Source organism: Camarhynchus parvulus, chromosome 5, assembly GCF_901933205.1.
Source record: "Camarhynchus parvulus chromosome 5, STF_HiC, whole genome shotgun sequence".
Taxonomy (NCBI): Eukaryota; Metazoa; Chordata; class Aves; order Passeriformes; family Thraupidae; genus Camarhynchus; species Camarhynchus parvulus.
The window spans coordinates 22,920,623-22,944,701 of NC_044575.1; the positions used below are offsets into that span (position 1 = coordinate 22,920,623).

The window sequence follows — 24,079 nt, forward strand, 5'->3', positions numbered from 1 at the left end:
TTTCCTCCTATTTACTTAAGACAGGCACAATTGCCTCCTCTACTCTTAAATTATGTCCCCCAGACTTTTGACTTTGAAAGGAGAAGGCCTTGGGTCAGGAGAGATTCTTCTGTCACAGAATGAAAAAGGAATTAGAGTACCTAATGTATTCAGAGACCCAGAGCTACATGACTGCCTGTTCAGTATAGAACATCCACAGGACAGGGTCATGCATTTAAGTCAGCTACCCAACACTAGATAGATCCTTCTGTTATGGCTCTGGACTCAAAATACTGAAAATTTTCTTCATTAATTTGGCTGGGTAGACTATTGCTAAAACCCAAATTAAGCATTATTGCTAACTGAAGGGATGAGAAACAAATTAACTGAATCATCAATAAAGAGATTTGAAAGCACAGCAAAGCAGACAGTCACTACGTGTTCTGAAAAAAACCTCTGTTTATTAAACTGGTTAGTATTTAATTTTTTTTAAATTTAAGGACATACGGGTTTCTGTTTCTAGGGTTTTCCTTGTCTGTTCCAAGACAGATCATCCTGTGAAACTGGAGCCTGACATCAGCTGTACAGAAGGAAGGTCTTTAAGTGATAGTACATGATACCACATTTAACAGTGTTCCTGTGCCAATCTGCATAATGAGTGGGGGATGAAAAGCAATAGTTTTTCTTCATGTACAGTTCAGTGAGGACAGTTCCAAGCCTGCCACACAAAACTGCTTTAATAATGCAACCCAGTGGCTTTGATTTGAGGAACATGCAAAAGAATAAACAACCTATTAATCTAAATTTTCTCGTTTGCCTGAAAGTACAAAGTGGCAATGAACAAACCTCTTAGCTACACTAAGAGGACTGAAATGCAAAACTGCTTCTTTTCTCACCCTACAGTTACTCAGGAAGAAGAAGGGTAGAGAAGAGGGGGAGAATAGGCAAGGGAAGCAGAAACGGTTTTAATATAAACTGCTCAGTTAAACCACAGAGCACAACAAATTCTGAAGGAGGGCTTTCAAGTATTGCCACACGAAGACACTTAATGCAAGTGGATATGCTCAGAAGATGAGTGCTATAGATGGCACTACTTAGTAAAGAGAAAGAATCCTCAAGCTAACCAGCTCTGAATTGAGCTGGTACTGTCAAGACTAAAGAACCACTGGTAATAGCCTGAACAATGTTTTCAGTGGTTTTGTTTGTTTTGGGAAGCTTCAATACAAAATACAGGTGAACACTTTGATTAATGTTAGTCTCCTGACTGTCTGCAGTGGTGTGTTTTGCTCTGTTATTCTAATGTACTTGCAGTCAGCAGAGGTGCTTTCATTATCCATCCACTAATTTTAACATCTGAAACAGAATTATTCTAGAAACACTGTCAGTCTGACTCAGTCTGAGTCTGCTGTGCTCAAGCACTATGAGTGTGGTTGGAGGATATGTTTAGGCATTTGGCTAAGCAGTTTTGGCAAACATTCTTCGTTCCCCTAGAGCCTTTTTCACAGTTTGAGAAGGGCAGAGATATATTAAAGTTGCTTGTCAAAGCAACTTCATTACATCTATGGTCTGAGTAAAACATGCATAGTTTTGTTCAAACTCTTTTCTGTATGTAGAGCAAATTATAACATACAGCAGTGACTTAAGAAAAAGAATAAACCTACTTCATTGGCTGTAGTACCAGTGGGCTTTTGGAAAAAACAAAAAATACTGAAAAAATGCTAGGACCTATCCACAGAGAATTTAATATCTGTATATCTGTCACTTAAGCATTCATAATATTTTTTATATGGAAAGTTCAAGAAAACACTAGAAATACCTGCAAGCAGGATGTTTTCAGTAAAGTGTTATGTGAGCCAATAAACAAGTCATCTTTGTGCTTTGGCTCCCACTCTTCCACATGCAGTTAAAGCCAGACAAGACAAATTCAACAACCGGTTGATGGCTTACGCTACAATTGTAAACAAGAGATCTGAAATTATATATAAATTGTTTTCTGAGGAAAAGAAGTTCGATAGCGTTAAGAGCAGGTCTGGCCTAGCAGACCCTTTATAACACCATCAGACAAAGCTGTAATATAAACATAGATTTTATACAGGGTCTTCTACTGCAAAGGGAAGTCCTATTCTCCCTTATATTTCATTCCCATCCTCTCCATTATTCCAGCACAGCTGCCTATACAGCCTCATTACAAACAGGACAAATACTAATGAAACTGAAATTTCTTTTTTACAGGTTATTTTTAGTTCAGATCAGCTCTGTGCTGCCTTCACCACACAGGCAACTGCACCTCCACAAAGAAAGGAAGAAAATCAGTAGAGAGGAAGGCAAGGACTACTCCTCCTCTCACCAGTGCCAACCTAACAGTCCTTATCTGGCCACAGGCTTGGTTGTCTTCCTCGGGCAGAAGCAGTTTCCTTGCAAGTCACCCGGCAGCACAGCCGGCCACAGGACTCCTAGGCAAACTCTTTTCTCCACCATCTGAAAGCAATGCATCACCTTCGTCAGAACGCAATCCACAAAATGTCCCTACCTCCAAAGCACACAAGAGAGTGACAGACAATGCTTTATAAATTATAGTAGCTGCAATTAGAAAACATTACCGAAATCCATAATATTCCTGTTAAAAAAAAAAGAAGTCAATGCCAGTGCAAAAGCAGGAAATTAATCTCCTGGAGAGTAAGCTTAACTATCTCCTGCATCACACAATTCTAAATCATTAAGGAAATAGCTTATGGTTATTAAAGTTAGAGCATTAAAGGGATAAATCATTCTGAATTTATCTACTGAAGAATCTCTTACGAGAGTAAAATCTTGAACTAAAGTTAGTGAATAACTGTCAGGTGCCTCCAATTATATCTTCCAGTAGCCACCGTACGAAGAAATTTAAGGTCATTTAATTAAGGACAAATGAATCTTTAACCAGTCACTTTAGCACTCAGCAGTGGTGTATGAGCCTCTATTTTGTAACATCAGAGACTGTATTTTATTAAAGAACACTGGAACATCCCTTGCTCTGGGCAATAAAGTCATTAGTGCAGCTAGTTCCACCCCCTCTTATGCGTTTATGTATTTGACTTGGAAAGGTGCATCTTCTTCAAAAGTGCCATGTTTGCCTTCAGGTATTCCAGACAAGTCAATTTTCTTTACTAGTAATGGGAGTACATACTCTTTTGAAGTTTTGGAGTTTGTTGGTTTGGGTGGATTTTTTTCAAGTGTTACTCATAACTATCAGGTGGTTGAAAGTGTGATAATTAATTTTGAAATTACCAGATTAGATTTCTCTGCAGAGAGTGGGTTATTAATAGCTAAAGAGTTCAAAATTCTGAAAATCCACCCACAGTTGAACTGACATGCCAACATAAGGCTTATTTTGCCTTTGCCGTCAGCTTCTATCATTTAGAAGACTTATTATTCAGCTTTTTAAATGGCAAACATCATTACAGCAAACCACTCTAACTTGAGTAAACTGAAAAACCTGCTTTTGAATCTTCATAGTTTAAAAGAATCTCTCTTTCCACTCAATAGAATAAGGATGAGCAGAGATAAATCCATTTATAGAAATAACCCTTTTAGAAACTTTATGGCATTGCGTAAGCACTGAATTTTTGATCTTATGTTACAAATTCCTGTATCTGAAACTGAATTTTTTCTCTGTTTACTCCTTCAGGTGTTGTGGAAGTCATGCAAAGAATAGAACAAGGCTTTGTCCAAGCTGTTACCTGATTTTATGCACAAGCTATAATAATATGAACGAAGAAGAAACACCTGCTATGGAATTTGTTCAGCACATGGAATACATGGCAGCACATGGAGTAAGTAGGCTGTTAGTATTCATCAACTATTTCAGTAATGTAAGTCCTTGTTTATCTCAAAAAACAAAAACAAAAACTCAAGGAAAAGCTCTTTAAAGACATGACAGTAATACAACATTGTAAATGTAAAAAAATGCTAAAAGCAGGAATGTGCAGAAAACTACCTCAAGTCTGTAAAAATTATATCAACACTTTCTGCATTATGCAAACACTATTTTCAAGCATTATGCTATTACAGATTTTCTCTTAGTTACTTCATAACATTTATCATTCTTGTGTACTTCATACCAATTTCATTGTCACAGTGCTGCCAAACATATTTATTGACACATTTTTGTATTACACGTTACTTGGATGAAATATCACACATTTCCTTGTGAGGGCAAGAGGAGGGGCAGGCACTGATCTCTTCTCTGTGCTGACCAGAGACAGGATCCATGAGAATGGCCTAAAGTTTTGTCAGGGGAGGTTTAGATTGGATATCAGGAAAAGGTTCTTCACCCAGAGCGTGGCTGGGCAGTGGAACAGGCTCCCAGGGAAGTGGTCACAGCACCAAGCCTGACAGAGTTCTAGAGGTGTTCAGACACAGGGTGTGACTCTTGGGGCTGATCCTGTGCAGGGCCAGGATTTGGACTCAACGATCCTTATGGGTCCCTTCCAGCTCAGCATATTCTGTGATATATTCCTTTCCAAAAGGTGCACAGCCTACCCAAGATGAAATTCAGACAGCAGGAGAGATTAAGTTCTCTGCCAAACATTGACAATATTTTAAATACCTTTATGATATATTTAAAGTGGAAGAGTCAAATAAAATTAATCTAATATTAGCATAAATCTTTCATAGATTCCTAAGCAGTATAAAAATAAATAAAACAATGTAAAAAAAAAAAAAGCATCTGACAGCAGCAAATAATACTGAGAAGCCAGGAATTCGCAGAAGACTGGGAAGAGAAACAAAAGGAAGCTGGTAAAAAAAATCAGGGGGAAACGAGAAAGATAATGATATGCGTATCAGGAGAAAACTGTAGTAATGATAGTCCTCTTGACATTTTGCTACATGGGGGGAAAAAAAGTAGTGTTCAGAAAAAGCACGTACTGTATTTAATCTGATACATATCATCCCTCTTTTTCTGCAAAATCCAAAACATTTTCCATTTCAATGATAATTTGCGAGGATGTCAGTATTGGAGTGGTACTTAACATATTAAAAAATTAAAAGCAGATGTTCATAATTTCTGTGAGAATTTTCAAGAGGGTTGGCTGACAAGCTCTCAGCACTACTGAGAAGTGATTTTCAAAGCCTGAAACACCTGGGAAATTTTACAGGACTCAAAAAAGCTGAAGTCACTTCAGCACTTAAAAATTCAAAGACAGGGGCTTACTCTGAGTGAAGGGCCTACCCTACAAGAGCGCACAGTGTACTGATGAGAGCAAAGATGGGGTCAAAATAACACTTAAAGTACTGCCACCAGTAGTGGCAATAGTACCAGTTGAGATAAACTGGGCATCTGTACCATGGCCACCCTGATAGCACTTCCAAACAAAGTATTCAAACAGGAAATACTGCATTTTATCAGTAAATAACTCATAGCTATGAAACATGAAGAAAAGTGTCTTGGTGAATTAAGCAATCTTTTCAAAGGGAACACAAGTCTAGGTATAAAAAAAGCATCAAAAACCAGTTAGGTTTTCTGAGATATTACCCTTCATACAAACAACACTGTGATTAAAAACTTTTAATTACTCAACAGCTAACTACATTAACTGTTACATCTCAAAATAAGGATGGGGAGATGTACTTCTCTTGGGATCCCCAAGAATACCTCCTCAGTTCTACATTTTAAAGCAGTTTTTCAATTAATGGCCTAGAAGAGAAAAAGAATTAAGTGTAACATTTGTGATGCATATACACACTGAGGAAACAAAAAATTTTAAAGGAGTGAGTAGTAACATGGTGAAACCACATGGGCATAGTCGGCTCACGTGTAGCTTACAGCCTCATACATGAAACACTCTCTCCAGAAGCAAAGAATGCAGAGGGTTCCACCTGCATACATAGTTACAACAAAGACAGGTGAAAAAGGTGGTCACCAGAAATGCTCAGAAAATGCAATTAGGAGAATAATATGGTCCTGAGATGAGTAAACACAGTAATGTCAAGTAGAGAGGTTCAGTTACCAGTACTTGACCAATCTGGAATGATGGTTGAATTGAAAAGGAGTGAGAAGTGCTGTGGGAATGATCACGTGCTTACAAAACACGCCTCACAGAGAGAGGCTCAAGATGATAATCTACTTAGCTTGTCAAAAGCAAGAATAAGGAATTGACTTTAACATATGATTGAAACACTTAAAATCCCATAATTTTCATAAAGTAAAAAAAAAAAAAATCAGGTGAAGATAATCCCACTATTAAAGACTGCCGCAAGTTGAGATTGCAGTAAGTGTACTCAGGAATGTGATTTTACAGGCACCCAAAGAGATGTTTCAGTTCAAAATCAAGTAAGTCTTAGTAAATTATGACCTCCAACGAAACACACAAGTTACCAACAAACAACCTTCCTCCTGTCAGGACAATTTCTCACCTGGCCCTCCTATCTTCACAAGCAACTTCCTCTCAGCAGCAGCAGTGTGGAGTGTGCACAAGGGCCACCCTACTGCTTGTCTGCAGAACAATGACAAATGTCTCACCCTTCCTGAGGAAGGTGTGTGAGAGCAGGTAGTTTGCAGAAATCCTCCTTCCCATGAAAACCCAGTACTTCATGGGGACCGGGCTGCAGGCCAGCCTAATTGCTCTGGCAGCACTGGCAGCTGACTGCTTCCTCCTGCTATTTTTCCCAGGGGCCCTTCGGCCCCTTCAGGCTCACATGACTTAATCAAACCTGAATGCCCTTCTGGAAGATATGCAAATTATTTTTCAGTCAGACAAAAGTGTTTTGGCTCAATACTGGTGTTACTAAGTGAAGTTTAATGATGTGCTATACAGGTCAAACTTCATGGCCTAATGGCACTTTCTGGCTATAAATGCAACAAGTGTATTACTCTCTAAAGGAGGTTTTAAAGCAAAATATTAATATATTCAGTACATTACCTAATTAGACTAGGCTAAATATCAATACAAAGCAATATGGCCTGTATTTTAAGGTCAGGTTTGACAATGACGGGATTTTTGCACTCAGAAACTGTTGGTAGTTTGAGTTCAGCCACGGGTGCAGAGTACCACACTCGGCATTCCACCTCTCTGTGACCTTGCACTGGCACATTTCAATGTGCTGTGCTGGGAGAAAACTAACTCAAGCAGATGAAGTGCTGAATAGTTTGCTGCCAGTTTAGCATGCTGAGACAGATCAGCACAAGATGGAACAAGCGCTGGAGCTGCCATGAGAAGGATGCAAGAAGGCAGTACCCCACTAGCGAGCAATTAGATCAGGTTATGCTGACATGGTACTGCAGATTTAATTAAGGCATTAGTAAAGTCGCAGATGCATTCAATTCTGAGAAGACAACATCTTCAGTTTCCAATTTATCTTAGGCATACGACCACAATGAGTCCCTTTTTCCTGTCTAGCTCTACCACAAGAAACCGAATCACTAGGATACCTTAAATGCTGAGCCTTTTCCCAGTGCAAAGTAGAATAAATCAACTATAAATGTTTCATAGCCACATGAAGCATGGTGGTTGGGTTTTAAAGCCATTTTAAAAAATTATTGTGAAGAAAGAAAAATTATATTGCTTCCAAGGTAATGAATGTACAATTTCTAAAAGAACAGGTTTCAACTTGCAAGTATTCCTGGGCAATCCATTTGCACTGTGGGGTGGAACATACAGTCCTGTGTATTTCCTTTATTTATATTAAAGATACGGTGTGGGATCATAATATGCATTACCAACAACAACACTTAACTGAATACTGGACAACTCTACAGGACACACACATACTTTCTTGGTTCTCTTTCATCTGGTAAGATCAACTGAATAAAACCAAGGACACTAGAGGTAATGCTAAGATAAGGATAGTGTCAGTTGTTCTTGTTACAATAAGGCTTCTGGGATAAAGTGCCAAGCATTTAACTGGGTACAGGAATAAGTTATTTCTAAACATTAATGGCATCTCTACCTTATCCAGTCAGCTGCATGTCCCTGTATACATTACTAGAATTAATACTACATGGAACTCAAAATAATTTGTTGTTTATTTACAATCACTCTTCTCACATACTAATGAATGACACCAGCTCTTCAGAGGGAGAATTTGCTTTTCTTGCCAATCCATCTTTGGCAGACTCTGCCCTCAAAATAGAAGATTTCAGGGAGGGACTGAAGCAAATGAGAGAGAATGCAAAGGAGGATAGTATGATTGGAGAAGAATGCTTGCAATTTTATGTGGAGAAAACCCAGCTGCCAGTTCTTCAGACGTTTGAACTCACACAGAGACTCTGCTGTTTCATCAACAAAGGGTAAACACTTTGATACTCAGTGGCCAGGGAACAGGTGCTCCTCCGTGTCCTAACCTGCTTACGCACTTCTAATCAAAAATGGCTGCATTAACAAATAATGCAATACATCATACTTCATCCCACTCCCTAAAAACATCTCTATTGCAACACCATCACCTCCATGTTAGACAAAGCCTATACAGACAACGCAGTTACTGGGCAGCTTCTTCAAACTCACCTGTGACTCAGGTAAAACATTGTGGAATTGGGACTTTTCAACAAGCAAAAATTTAAAATACTTTGGAACTCCTTCAAAACCATTGAAGGAACTTGCCTTTCTTTTGTCGCCTTGCAAGCTCCTGTCACAGTGCTTGTAGCCCTTTCCAAATCATTTAATGCTACTTGGAAGCAAGGGGATTGCATGCAGTAGTTTTATCAGAATTTGTCTATTCAGTCAATCTAAAGCCTGCAAAAATGTGCATGCACAAAACAATTGAACTATCACAATGTTTATTGGTCCCTAGATGTCTTCTAGCTCTCAGGCATAAAAGTCACATGCTAAAACTGTAGAAGATAACCAAAGGATATTTTGTAGCGGTACCATCCAGACCAGGCTAAAACTGCAGAATACAGCATCCCTTCAGGTTCTCATCTGTACCTTAATGTAACTGGAAAATAATTATATAGTTACACATGCAGAAATGGGAGAATGAATTCTGCAACAATTTTCAAATATATTAACTCTAGTAGAATTTGAAGTAGTTCACTTAACGCTGAAATTGAATTATGTGAAAAGTCACCCAATTGATTCCCAGATCATCCCACTGAGATAATCCAATGTCAAGATTTCAGAAAAATCTAAGTATGAAAGTGATCTGACTTAAAAATAAGCTTTAAAAAATGCAGTACAAGTATTGAAAGGATAGAAGAACACTGTACTGAGTATATCTGGAGAATTCCCCAGTTAGCAAAGGGAAAACACATTCTTGTCCAGAAAAATTAGCAGCCTACATGCTGCTCTGCCTGCATTCGAGTCCCAAGAAGTTCTGCATTGCATTCCAATTACAGCAGATGGGAGTCAGTCTCAGAGGCTTAACTGAAGGTATGTTCTGTGAGATGTTTTCATTAACAATTCTTTCTCAGTGTGGTCACTTCTGCTAATTTAGTTTTGTTTCTCCTCAAAATCATCAAAGAAGACAAATAAAATGAATAAAATGCTATTTTTTCTTTAAGTCTCAAGGATAATAATATCTGTCAAATATCCATTTACCTTGAAACCATTTTAAGTTCAAAGTGATCTGAACAAGGTTCCTGAAGAACAGAAAAGTCACTTCTGGATACATCTAACTGAAAACTGCAGTATTTTGAAGAAAACTCTCTTGATGTTTTCTTTAAATCATCTCTTCTGCAGAGGTACAATCTATTTGATTCTTTATTAATTTTTCCTGTATTTATTTATTTTTGCCAGTATTTCCTCAGAAAGTTACTGTAGTCTGAAAACAAGATTTTGGAATAACTTCTGGTTTTAACTTGAACAATCACATTCCTAGGTTGTGAGGAATATGTTTGATGACACAGTTAACTCCTTAAGGATTCAGGCCACTCTACAATCACCACCATGCTCTAGTTTCAAAATGAACACTATTGCGTAACTTTAGGAGTTACATAAATTCCTATCGCTATGATAACTGTAAAAGATCTTAAAAGACAAATAAATTTTTAAAGTGAGTTAACCTACTAGCAAGCAAATATCCATCGTTTTGAGGCTGCTTAAAATATTAGAGTAACTTAACACTAAAGCTTCTTCTAAAAATACCTTAGAGCCATTGTTTAGAACTGACATAACAGTGAGGTCTCTGCCCTGTAGTCATATGTGAATAAAAAGTAAAATTCTTCTCTACCTGTATCTCCATTACAAAAATGCTCACAAAAAAAAGGTAATTAAGACAGATTTGCTTGTATGATGACACTTTCCTAATCTGAATTTTTACTTTTTTTATATGTTCAGTTTGTACCAGTTAGAAACATACAAATATCCATAAATTAATATTGGGTGTATCTGACCAACACTTAATTTTTTATTAAACAGTTACCAAATGCTCAAACACAAAGAGAGTAAGAGAAGGCAAGGGAGAAAATGTTAACAATTGGGCTAAGAAGAACGGTACACCTCACACTCTTCTGAAACTGTTCCAGGTCTGAAAGATTTCAAGATGAGTCTGTACATTGTGTGTGACAATCCTGTGCAACCACACCAGAACAAACAGAGCCACCACTTTCATATTTACTCTCTGCAGGTTCGGTTAGTTTTCACATGAATAGATATAACTCTTGAAATCCAGTTCTGTCTATCATAAAGCCTTTCCTGCCTTCCTCCAGAATTGATTTTAATATCATCCTAAGAATTGTTAAAAGGCAGGAAAACTCCCACAGGAAAAAACTTTGAGTCTGAACTGGGGGGGGGGGGCAGAGAGAAGAGAAGACTGATATTAAAGGCTTTTTTATGTTAAAGTTTTTACATTGCAAATGTTTACAATGTTTGACTCACTCTTTTTTTTGCATTCAAAAAAGAGTTACATTATTTCAATGGAAAGAAGCTACCAGTTTACATGCATCTGTCTAACATTAGCTGTTTATCACTAAAGTGAAAGTTCCTTAAGGCCTTGATTCTGTCAAATTTGATCTATACAGATAGCTAAATACTCTCAGTTTTACTGATCCAGCCAACACTTGTATGTCCAAAGATTACTTAATTCAATCCAACAGGTGTAACTCCAGGTTATAAATAGAAAAATGAAGGTACAGTGAGATTAAGGGATTTGCCAAAGATATGGATTAACAGGATTAGGATTCAGGAGTTGCCAGTTTGAATTTCCTTGCTTATCCCATATTTGCTCCAGCAATCTAAGTACAACAAGGACAGCAGAGAACAGAGGAAAATACTGACATCTTCTACTTGGCACCAAGAAAAAAAAATTAAAACCCCTATTCAGTATCAGCTGTCTGACTGGGAATTGCCTTTACATACACCCAAAGCATGTCTATTACCACAAATAATATTTTAAGTACACAAGAACTAATTTAATTTATTTTAAATCCGCATAAAACCTTGCAAAACAAAGCTCCAGGCTCTGTGTGTGTATAGGGACGCTCCAGATACATTTTTCTAACAGAGAAAGACAAAACAAATAACAAACAAAGCTTTCAGTAGCTGTATTATTTCTTTAAAAACTGCTTCCCTTAGTAACCCTGTTTATTTGCTGCATCTGTGTGTTGGATTAGTGTGGCAATGTTTTGGTAGTGGATGAAGATGCAGGGAGGGTTTGTGTGAGAAGTTTTAAGAAGCTCCACCCCCAGGTGTGACAGAGCCAATACCAGTCCAAACCAAGAGCAACACATCACTGGCCAAGGCCGAGCCAGTCAGTGACCGTGGTAGTGCCTCTGGGATAACATTTAAGAGGGGATAAAAAACCCCAAACTGCAGAGCTGCAGCTGGAGAGAGAAGTGAGACTGTGTGAGAAAAACAGCTCTCACACAAAGGTCAGTGCACAAGGAGGGACAGGAGGTGCTCCAGACACCAGAGAAGAAATACCCCTGTAGCTCTGGTGGGGTAAGGAGGTACAGAAATCCAGAGTACGGCTGAGCCTAGGAAGAATGGAGGGTTTGCTGGAAGGTGTTTTTAAGATCTGGTTCTCTCTTTATCCTACTCTCGATTTAATTGGTAATAAATTCAGTTAATTTCCACAAATCATGTCACTTTTGCCCATGACAGTAACTGGTGAGTGATTTCTCCCCATCCTCATCTTGACCTGCAAGCCTTTAGTTATATTTTTCTCTTGATTCTCCAGCTAAGGAGAGGAAGTGAGAAAGCAGTCTTGGTGGGTACCTGGCATCCAGTTAGGGTCAACCCAACACAATCTGCTAAAGTAAAATCTGTTTACTTACCAAGAAACAGACAACAAACATTTTACTAGCCTTTTTTTCTTTAATATTAGTTCTGCAAGATATCTTAGCTGGGGTTCAAAGGAAATACTTGAAGAGATTAAAAATTCAATTTCAGCAACCATTTATTTGTTTCTTAACTCCTCTAGTCTACTAAGATTTAATACAATATTAATTTCCTTTTGCTTTGCTTATGGGATACTTTAGATACAAAAGCTGGGGAAGATTTAAAAGGGACAAAAAGCATCATGAAATAAAAAAACTTTGCTAAAATGTGTTCATAAACTTTACTCATGATTCTTTATTCAAGAATAGTGAGTGCCAGAATAAATTAACACAGCATCATTAGAAAGACACATTTTGTTAAGGGTTTAACATACTGATCCAGAAAACAGAAAATGTTTGAAATGCAGAGTGAAATTTAGTTTTTACATTGTCTCTCCTCAAGCTCTGAATTTAGAGCCTCAATGAAAAGGCTGTTCTATCTAAACTCCTAGTGTAAACAACAGGAGAAGGATAGTGACCAGAAGCCCATCTGAACTATTCAAAACTACCCTGTGAATGAGACATTCTCTGCTGACTACCAAAGAAGTGCTTTAGATTTTGAGTTTGGGCATCAAACTTGTATGCTCACAGGACGAGAGATGATGGACACAACCTGCAAAAAGGGACATGCTTCAGCAGGTATTCTTTAGTTTTGGTTTTAGCTACACCATGCACAGACTCAGATTTCCCATGGAGCAGCCTCTTCAGAGCAAATGCCAAAATCCCACTTTGCTGGGTTTGAGACACAGGGTGCAGCTTTTAAGCTTGTTTTTCCAGATAAATAGCAAGACATAGCCAGATCAGGTTCTAAGCATCATTGTTTTACTCTTTAAACGAAAGAACTCAGAAGATGGCCCTTCACAGAACAGGTATGTTTAAGAAATCTTCCACTAGACATTGTATGCAACTTGCCTAGTAGACTGGACCTAAGGGGAAAGAACTGTCTGCTATTTTATAAGGTGGTCGGTCCCTTGAAGAACAACGTGCTTGAACAAGACTCTACTAGCTAGTACTTTGAAGCTAAGCAAAAACAACAAAAGACTGCAGCTTCTGTATAAAAGGGAAAGAGTCTGAATTTACAATAAGGGAAGATGAATAAAGAATATACTTCAGCATATAAAGAAGTTTCTATTTTGAGCTTCTTCAAAAGGGATAATCTCTTGCCAATTTTACTTTAGAAGCCAGCAACTTCTGTACACCAAGACTGGCTTTCTAAGTGATACAGTTACCAGCTAAGCACCAAACTGCTTATGAGCCAAGACACTGTCAGACAGGGTACACACTTTCACACAGGTATTGTACACACATGAAATAACCTTCCCCTCTAAAGAGCAAAGAATTGTCAGGAGAACAATATTGAGCATGTGGTTCTACAACAAGATGATGAACTCGATGATGTATGTTAATTAACTGATTTCTATCTTGCTCTAAAGACTGTTGAGAAAAGCATGTAGCAAAGGGGGCTGTAACGTCAAACTTGAAAACAACTACAAATACATCCTGCACCATCCCACACAGCTCATGCACAGTGATCCACCATTCTGAGTAAATGAGTACTCTCAAAACATTTAAAAAACAAAAAAAGATGACAGATTCTTACAATTTATGCAGACAATGTTGCTTCATACCAACATATATGTGTTTTCCTACTTGTTTCACAGTAAAGCAATCCTGTATCTGTAAAAAATACAACTTCAGCATATAAAATTGGAGTAATATGTCAAAAGGCCAAACATCTTGAACTCTGACTATGCGAACTTCAGCTAATTACTTCATTTCCCTGTCTCACTTTCTGGAACTCTTAAATGAAAAGAGTATTGTCAAAAATTTTGGGAAGCTTCAATCCTTAATGCCTGAAAAATACCTGGAGATCCTTAGAGAGTAGGTACAGAAAAGTGTTATCAATAATCATCATTCTGAAATTAAGACATCACATTTGAGGTCCTGTCCGTCACAGAAGAAAGCCATGAAACACTTCTCAGCACCTTAAGGAAAATTACACTTGCTCAGTCATTTCAAGGGTTTGATAAGAAAAGTTTCCAATCAAAGTAGACCAAAAAAAAAATTCTTTCAGGAATAAGCTGTAATATTAACTGCTAGTTATTCTAATCATGTTAACTAGCATTTGCTTTGCATTGTAACTTTCCAAAGCACACCTATCCTTCTGCCTCTGCCAGCAGAATGAAGAAATACCTAACAGCAGTATGGGGAATGGGGATGAGAAAGAAGAAATAAAGAAAAAGCTTTGTTTCTGATATCAGATCGTGATGCAGAGATAACCTCATGCAAAAAGAACTGACAGCTTAACTTCTTTTCAGAAAATGTTTAAGTTATTCTGGGAATTATGTAAGGGAAATTTTACTGAAGACTAGATGAGCACTTGGAATATGTAATACCTTAACTCCTTCCATTACTTGGAATATGTAATACCTATTACTCCATGGAATACCTTTCTCCAGAAAGAGTAGGGAGAAAAGTGGTAACAGATAAGCAGATACCATAGCTGGAAGGAAACATATTTGACAAACAGATGATCAAAACAGATATAAATAATAAAAAAAATGGACAGGTAAAGAGCTGACTAGAGAAGGGGATGAAGATAGTTCTCAATGAGTTTGTCCTACAACACAAAGGAATTAAAGGGGAAGACTTAGAATTCTATTCAGCACAATATTGCCTTTCCTGACATCTCTCCCTACCCTCTATGAAAATGAACACTAGTAACACACTTGGGAATCTCACACACTTGCATTTCCAAACAGAAAAAAAAAATTCTTCTCAAATGTTCAGTTTACTTTAGTTTTATTGTGTACTTCATTTACTTTCCGGCCCCCCTTGATGCTATGGCTTCTTCTACCGAGAAACACCAGGTTACTGCATTACAAATATTACCTAAGTTCTACTGGAGAATCTATACAAATTCATTAAATTAGCTGATGTAAATTTTGACTATTTCTGGGTCTGAACCTTAATGCAGGAAAACCTCAGAGAAGACAGGATTTGACAAGTATCTATGTGAACACTAGAATTAGCAAAGCTTTTATCCTACGGATTTTTGGGTTTTGGCTAACTGACATTGCAGTCTAGGAAAGTGTGAACTTCTGTGTAAGCTTTTCCTGTGCCTGAAGCATTTCTAAGGTGTTTTTCTTTATACCTGAAAAACCATTTTATAAAAGTTTCAGAAATGTATCTACCTGGGAATTAGAAGGACCACAGCCCTGGATTTCAGGAGAGCATACTTTAATGACTTCAGAGATCTCTTTGGAAGAATCCGATGGGATATGCTCTAAGAGAAAAAGGGGTCAAGAAGTGATGGATATTTAAGTATCTCTTCATCCAAGATAAAGAAAGCTCAATTTTTCCAACAGAAGTTATGAGATTCATGCTTAGTAGGATCACAGAATGCAAATCACCCTCAGATCAGCTTATGACTGACAGACTGTACATTACCACAGTCATGTCCTGTGACAAATTCAAAATGGATCATGCTTAACTTATAAATATTACTGACTACATTTCATAACTCATTTGCAGATTACAGGTTTTCCATAGTAATACCTTATCCCCATTTCACAGAGTAGTAGTAGCATATCAAAGTACTAATCATGCATGCAGATCACTTCTACTGATACTCATCTAGGATCCTTGAAAGCGGCATAACAAAGTGTAAGCCAACAATCCTTTGCATCATATACAACAACGTTATACCTGATCATACTGATTTAAACCAGATTGCAAGATGTTTACTACTGAGGTAGGGCAACTTGAAAAGGATGCAAGAATTTCTGTACTTAATTCAACATTACACTTTAGTCAAACATGAGCATACGGAATAGAACCAAGACCTCAAAACAAAGCGCAAAGTAGGGACTTCCTGATAGGTTTAAAGTTTCTAGGATCAAATTATCTTGCCTAACAATAAATGGTTTACTGGAAGAGTTCAGTAATATAGTTATAGAAAAAGAAATTCAGTCAGTCCTTTTAACAACACAGGGGAAAATAAATTCCTCAAAAGAAATAAATGGCACTCTCAAGCTTATTTTACCAAAATAACTGAATATAAAGCCTTTGTGAGTATAACAAATAGATAAAGTGGAAGAATAGGGGGCCAGAAATTGTAGTTGTGCAAATTCCCAATGAACAAACAGAATAAAGCTTCTAGATATAGGTCAGGTCTGCTAAATCCAATGAATGAGATACATTTTGTAGAGTCAGGAGCACAGTATATAAATCAGCTGAATTAATTTAGAAAAACTAGGAAGTGAATGTGTAGTGATGGAAACTATAAATAATAAGACCATGAAAGAGAAAAGCTGAAGAAGAACCTGGGATGATAAAGACACAAAAATTATTTGTTCAGAGATTTTTTGTGCAGCTAGACAAAAACATAGTTATCTCTCCACTTAAAATGATAACTCCTAGTACCAAGGCTATGTCAAAGACTTAATTACACGTGTGAAAGAGAGTCCCTACTCTTCTGTTCATGCTGAACACACATTCCTCCTTCACAGTCTTCTTCCTCAGATTGCAGCTACAGCGCTCACAGCAGCTCAACACAGAGATGCTAGAGTTTATTCCACAGAAATGAGGGCAGACTCACCATAACAACACTCCCCTTATGTCCACTGATCTGCTGAGACAGATCAACTAGGCTCAGGCTGCTGCCAGAGCAATACAGCTCTGCAACTTCCAGGTCCCAAGCTAGTATTCTGAGATAGTGCTAAATTGTACCATATGGAAACACAAACCCCCAGCTTAGTTTTCTATGTAAACATTGCATTACACAGCATAGACACACACTTGAAGCTAACAGCATGGGGCAGAAGTATGATTTAGGGTTTACAGAGAAGGGATGAAGATAATGGTTCCTCAGTTTAGGTACTTTCACCTCTCAGGGCAGACTAAGAGCCAACATTGGTCTGAAAGCACATGCGGGCTTCACTGAGACCCTTCTCGTAAAACCTCTTTGCAGAAAGTCACAGTATAAGGAATTGAGACAAAACAAGATTTTCACCTACTTTCTCTACCTCTCCCTTTCAGCACCTCTGCTACTGAAGAATAGATCAGAAAATATAAAACATACTAATTAATGAAACTAAGGCTTCATAGACATTCTATTAGATGATTGCCTATACATATAAAATGTGCAGATCATCTTTCAAGACATGTCACAAATGGCAGAAGAGATAGACCAAGTTTATTTAATATAAGAAACATGGAGCATTCAGAATCCCAGGCCAGGTCAAACAATCTAGTTTTGCTCCAGGGAACTTCCTCACAATTTGTAATACTAACTCTTCAAGCCTACATTGGAACCTAAAAAAGTCTTAATTAAAAAAATCCATTTCAGTTGGTTTGAAAAGGAATGCTGTCATAGGGATAGGAAACTTGCCCAAAGACTGCAAAGCAAATAGTAATAATAATTACCATTTGAATTTTGAATAATTGCTTAGCAGAATGCAACAATGATCACTGCTTATTTAACTGTTTTGCTCATCTGGGACAAAAAGTAAAGAACATATTAATTTAATTTGCCAATGACACAACCAGTGAAGAAGTGTCAAAAGACACAAAATAGCCAGAAAACATTAGAAAACAAGCAGAAACATTTACTGGTTTATAAAAAATCTAGAGAGATACACATCTGGAATATTAAATTGAAAAAAAATTTGAATATTAAGAAGAGCTGGTGTATGCTCAGAGACAGCTGAAAAGGAAATATAATACTGGGGCAAAAAATAAACCCAAACCAGATTAGACAAGAAGGATTTTCAGTATACTACATTTAATTTCACAAACTGCCTTGACAGAATGGCATGAACTGAATTCAGGGAGAGACTAGCTGAAGACTCCATCACTGACCCACTTCTACAAATGATTACTGCAATGCATTATAGATCTATGTAATGCAGACGTTTTAACTTACAATGCCTTGTAGATATATCTCACCATCTCTAAAATGTAATCCTCCACTTATTTCTCCCCAGCTTCAGAAATCCTTTGTCCTGATACTCCAGAGTGATGAGTGCTTCCAGGCAGAGCTACACTGATAAATCATAAATAGCAACAGTTGTAACTGTAGCATGAAGGAGCTATGACATGAGTAAGGTTAGAGATCAATCATTTCAGCCAAGGCTATTTCACTGCAGAATGAATTTCCAGAAAACACAGCTAACTTATCTTTAGGACATGCTGTGAGACCTCACTGATTTACAAAAGATTTCCTACAATAACATGCTATAAAAATCTGATTTAGTTTTAGTAACAAAAAGGAACGGAAAAAAGATTGTGATATTTACTGTGATCACCACTGTATTGTTCTAAACATCTCACTTAGCAGAGACTGGCTAAGCTAAAAATGAAGATAGTCTAAAAGCTTACAAAGGTGGGAGTAAAAAAAAGGCAGAGTAATTTAATATAAAGAATAACATATGGAAGCATTAGAATGACACTAGCAAAGGAAGGGATTTTGTAACTTCAGGAAAGTAATCTTGTCAGCAAAAATGCATTAAAATAGCATATTTCAAAACTGAGCTGGGAGAACAGTGGTCCATTTAGCTCTTCTCCATCTCCAAGTTCCATGAATTATATAGATAAGACATTTCTTTCATTTTTGTAAGGAACCTAGCCTTCCTGGCAAACTCAAGTAGAATTAGTCATAGAGGCTTACCACTCTTCTCATTTCATGACATAGCTTGTGTGCTTGGTTGTGGTCAACCTCCCTTTCCACAAGCTCCCGAGACAGCTAGGCTTTCAATTTCCTAATTCAAGTGTGCAGAAGCAAAGAGGTAGCCATCACACCATGTGATGAAAGTGAAAGAAACCTGGTCATTTTATAAGATTTTATTTCAATATGAACAGTAACAGTACCTTTTGTCTGAAGGGGAGGCAAGTGTCTGCAAAAAGGATTCTCAGGCAATATAGTCTAACATACTTTCTACAGCAGTTTTACATTTCAGTGCTAAATCCAAGGTATCAAACAACAGCTATTTTTGCTGGAAGCAGTTCTAAATTGGGAGGGGGGGAGGTGCAAAGAAGGAAAAAAGAGAAAAGCTGTTGAAAAGCACCAAAGAAAGCTGGGGCTCTAGAAAAGAAGTGCCAATGGTTCTGACTGAGCTTTCTGTTCACTTCTCAGTACATCAGGCCTGGAACAAGTTTCTCAGTGCAAAATTTCTCTAATTGGCTGGAAAGCATTTAAGGAAAAAATCTTTCTTTTTAATTAAAAACAGAGAACCAACAAGACATGAAAGCCATGGGGGTTGGGAGAGGCATATGTTGACCTTATGAGGCTTCACAGCAGAACTCTGCAGGGGCCGTTTAAACTGAGAAAGCACAGTTTTAATTAAAGAGTCCTGAGGAACAGACAATTCAAAAGAGCAGGTCAGATAGATTCCAAGAGGTCAATTTAAGCACAAGCAGAGGGAAAACAAGACTTCTGGCCATTCTGCCTTCCTCTGGGAGAAATCTGTTGCTAACTGATCATTATGCTTCAACAAACACAAGCTGTCCTCTAACCACCTCTGTGAGTGTTGTGTATCGTTGGTACAAGTTAAAAGGAGGACACAAAGGGTTATAGTGAATGGGGTAAGAAACTCACTGGTGACCTCTCACTAGTGGGGTTTCACAGGGCTCCATCTTATTCCCAGTTCTCAACATCTTCATAAATGACCTAGATGTGGGACTCAAAGGAATACTAAGTAAGTTTGTCAATGACACTAAACTGGGCAAAGCCCTTTTCTCAAGGGCAGAAAGGCCCTGCAGAGAGACCCCAACAAATTGGAGGTCTGGGCATTCACCAACCACATGAAATTTAACAAGGGCAAGTGCTGGATTCTGCACCTGGGATGGGGCAACCCTGGATGTGCGGATAGACTGGGAAACAAGAGGCTGGAGGGCAGTGCCACAGGAAAGGGACATAGGGGTCCTGGTCGACAGAAAGTGGATTATGAGTCAGCAGTGCCCTGGCAGCCAGGAAGGCCAACCCTGTCCAGGGGAGCATCAGGCCCAGCAGCACCAGCCGGGCAAAGGAAGGGATTGTCCCACTTTGCTCTGCACTGGAGCAGCCTCAGCTCGAGTGCTGGGGGCAGTTTTAGGTGTCGTGATATAAGGAAGGCGTTAAACTACTATAGATTGTTCAAAGAAGGGCTACAACGATGGTGGAGGGTCTGGAGGGAAAGTCATATGAGAATGGGCTGAGATCACTTGCTCTGTTCAGCCTGGAGAAGACACGAAGGGGAAACATCATTGTAGTCTTCAGCATCCTCACAAGGGGAAGGAGAGGGGCAAGCACTGATCTGTCCTCTCTTGTGACCAGGGACAAGACTCGAGGAAGACATGAAGCTGAGTCAGAGGAGACTTTGGCTGGATATTGGGAAAAGGGTTCTTCACCCAGAGGGTGGCTGGGCACTGGAGCAGGCTCCCCAGGGAAGAGGTAAGAGCAGCAGCCTGACAGAATTCAAGAAGCATCTGAAAAATGTTTTCAGGCACATGGTGCGATTCTTGGGGTTGTCCTGTGCAGGGCCAGGAACTGGATTCAGTGATCATGATGGGTCCCTTCCAACTCAGCATATTCTATAATTCTGTCACAAGAAATTCTGTGATGTATTTTTCACCAAGAAACCTCAGTTTCTTGACACTGGATCACATTCATCTGTTTCCTTCTAGTCCTGGTATCACACTCCCAATGCACGGAATCCCAGATATGCTTATGCATACTTGAAAACAGAACTCTGCATCTTACTAAGCTTCTAAACCTACTGGAAAATCCTGTAAGATGGAATCAGCATATCACCAAAAAGAAATCCTCTTAAGAAAAAATAAACAAACAAACAATCCCCCCCAAACAACAAATTTTTCTTTACTTTTTGAAGTGTTACCATCACATTTATTGAAGCTAGTAAATTTCCCTTACTATTCAAAGATAAAAGAAATAATAAATCTAGCCTCCAAACAAAAGGACTTTAAACAGTCAAGGTAACTGCAACCTATCAAGTAACAGAGCTAACATCACAGAAAAATAACATAAAATATGCTATATTTCTCCATGAAGAGCTATTTCCCAGTAATTCAAAAGGATAAGGAATTAAGTAGAAAAGTAACATCTACAGCAATTTCCCAAGAGAAACAGTAATGTTAGTGCATTTCAGTTACTGTATACATGGTTCTGCACACACACAGATTGTTACATTTAAGCACTGCTTGTGTTCAGACAGATTTCTCTATTATTGGCCATTTCAGATCATGGCTAGGTGCATCTGCTTGGGTGAATGACATGCACATTCCAAGTCAAGGCATGGTCAAGACTGACAGACAAAGAAGTAAATTTCCCTGCATCAAAGAGGAACAGCTACCAGACAGATTAAGCAATCACTTAACTTATTCGTGAGATATTGCCTACTTTTCTAAAATCCCAATTACACACTCAGAAGCAAAAATATGGGGGTTTTGTGAGTTTATATAAGCTCACAAAATTGCATCATCTTACATCTTTAATACTCTCGCCTGCCTCCCTCCAGCCAGTGTACAAGCTTTGATGTAAGTTATTTATTAGGTGGACTTACATCCTCATAGGGTTGGTATTTATGTCGTTTATCAGGGATACCCTCCACAGATGGAGAAAATTAAGAAAAAGCCACCACCCACTCCTAAAACATGAAATTCCAATCTGGAATGAAATGCAAAGTAATTGAGAGAGGGGGAAACAGAAGTAAACACTTTTATGATAAAGGAATAAATAAAACCAAGAACAACCTAGAAGACATGGAAGTTAGTGAATGTACTACTTCTGACAAAGGAAGACAAAAGATGCTTTCATAGTTCTTCACAGACATAAATCAGTGATGAAGAATGGAGCAATCTCTGCTCAGAAACAAATCCAGAGAGAAAACTGGGGCAGATAAGAATCGTGCTGTAGAAAACAAAGGGTATATTTTCATCCTTTTCGGCACACAGAAATTCCATTGACATAAAGTGGCCATTTGATGAATAACACTTCATACACCTCACAGGGCATTGAATGCAGAAATTCTAGTTCAGGTCTCAAAAGCAATATTCCAATGTTAGCCCAAGCTATATTGCTACTCATTTCAGAAACAGCAGGTTGTTTGTTCCATGCTCTGTTGCATAGTTTATAACCATAAGAAGAATTTCCTACCAGGATTCTATAACTTTCCTCCTTGTGGTGGTTTGACCCTGACCAGGTGCCCACCAAAGCTGTTCTGTCCCTCTCAACTGGACAATCAAGAGAAAATATAATTAAATGCTCATGAAGCAAGAGTAGGACAGGGAGAGATCACTGACCAGTTACTATCACAGGCAAAACTGATTTGACTTGGGGAAATGAAATTGAATTTATTACCAATGAAATCAGAGTAGGATAGTGAGAAATAAACCCAAATCTTAAACCTTCCACTCAGCCCTCTCTTCTTTCTGGGTTCAACCTCACTCCTGATTTCTTTACTACATTCCCTCCCCAAAGTGACACAGGGAGTTCAGGAAGTTTGTCACACATTGTCTCTGCCATTTCTATCTCCTTGCTCTCTTCCCCAGCTCCAATATGGCATTCCGCAGACACTCCTCCACAAACTTCTGCAGCACAATACCCTCCTCCAAGGGCTGCAGCTCATCACAACCTACTCAGAGTAGGTCCCTTCCACGGAGTACAGTCTCCTGCATGAATGCACTGCACCAGCTTGAGTCCCCCATGGAGTCACAAGTCTTGCCAGCAAAGCTGGTCCAGCATGGGCTCCTCTCTCCATGGGTCCACAGGTCCTCCCAAGCGTCTGCTTCAGCATAGGTTTCCCATGCAAACATAGCTAAGAAAAAACATCTAGGTCTACTCTATGCCTGAGTGTGGTCATGACGATATTTCACCCATCACATTGCACAGGTTCAGCTTCTCAGTAAATGAGTTTAATTCTTAAGTGGCCATGAATGTTGTGAGTTCCTCTACACACAGGTATAGCAAAAAAAAAATCCATAGCAAGTAAAACTGAAATGAAAAATATTGAGGTTCTAGTCTATAATTATGACTAGAGAACCACAGAAATTGGACTAAGTGGATGAAAATATTGACAGTAATTTATCCAAAATGATGCATTTCTGTGTCTGGTTTGTGTAAAACAGAAAATGTATGTAGATGTATAAATATACAGCTAAACATGTAATATTTACCCAGACTAAAAAGTGAAGCTAGTGGACTTCAAAGTTAGAAAAATACACACTGAACTCCTTTTAGGCCACAACCAGAGCTTAGCAACATCCAGCTGAGCTTTTGTTCCTGTGCTTATTACCCTTTCTCTTCAAAGTACCTTGGTAATTACACTTTCTTCTATGGTCTTTTCCATACTCACACAAAACTACTAAAAGTTAAAGAGAAAGGAGATACTATGAAGCTAAAACTTGTCCATTCTTTACAACAAATCCAGGTGCTCTTCATCTGGCTGAGGTTGGTGCTGGGTAAATGAAGCCTGATGAAAACTTGCACTGAAAGTACTGCACTGGATACTTTGCATCAGAGAGCTTCTTCTCAAATTTTCAATACAGTTTACCACAAACAGCTGCAGTTCTGGTGGATGACTTCTTCACTGTTATCTCTAACTTCCCCACAGAAATACGTCTAAGAGTCTACATTTTATTTTTCCTGACTATGACCTGATCTTAAAACAGGTAGGTCCTTACTGCATACTGTTAAATTAGTATCATATAATTTACCTCAAATCTTTAAAATATTATCCCTGAACTAAAGTAAATTTATAACATAAAGTACCTCTCACTGGGAAGAAGGTGTTATAGATAGCATAGTCAGTTACTTCAACAGCTTACTACAGATTTTGTCATGTTTAACTGTGATTGCCAAAGATCTAG

At 38.3% G+C, this 24,079-nt stretch overlaps 1 protein-coding gene across 1 annotated transcript in view; it reads right to left on the reverse strand.

The window, feature by feature from the left end:
- Positions 1-24,079, reverse strand: part of C5H11orf49 (chromosome 5 C11orf49 homolog) — a 79,345-nt gene that overhangs the window by 29,211 nt on the left and 26,055 nt on the right. The window lies entirely within an intron of this gene.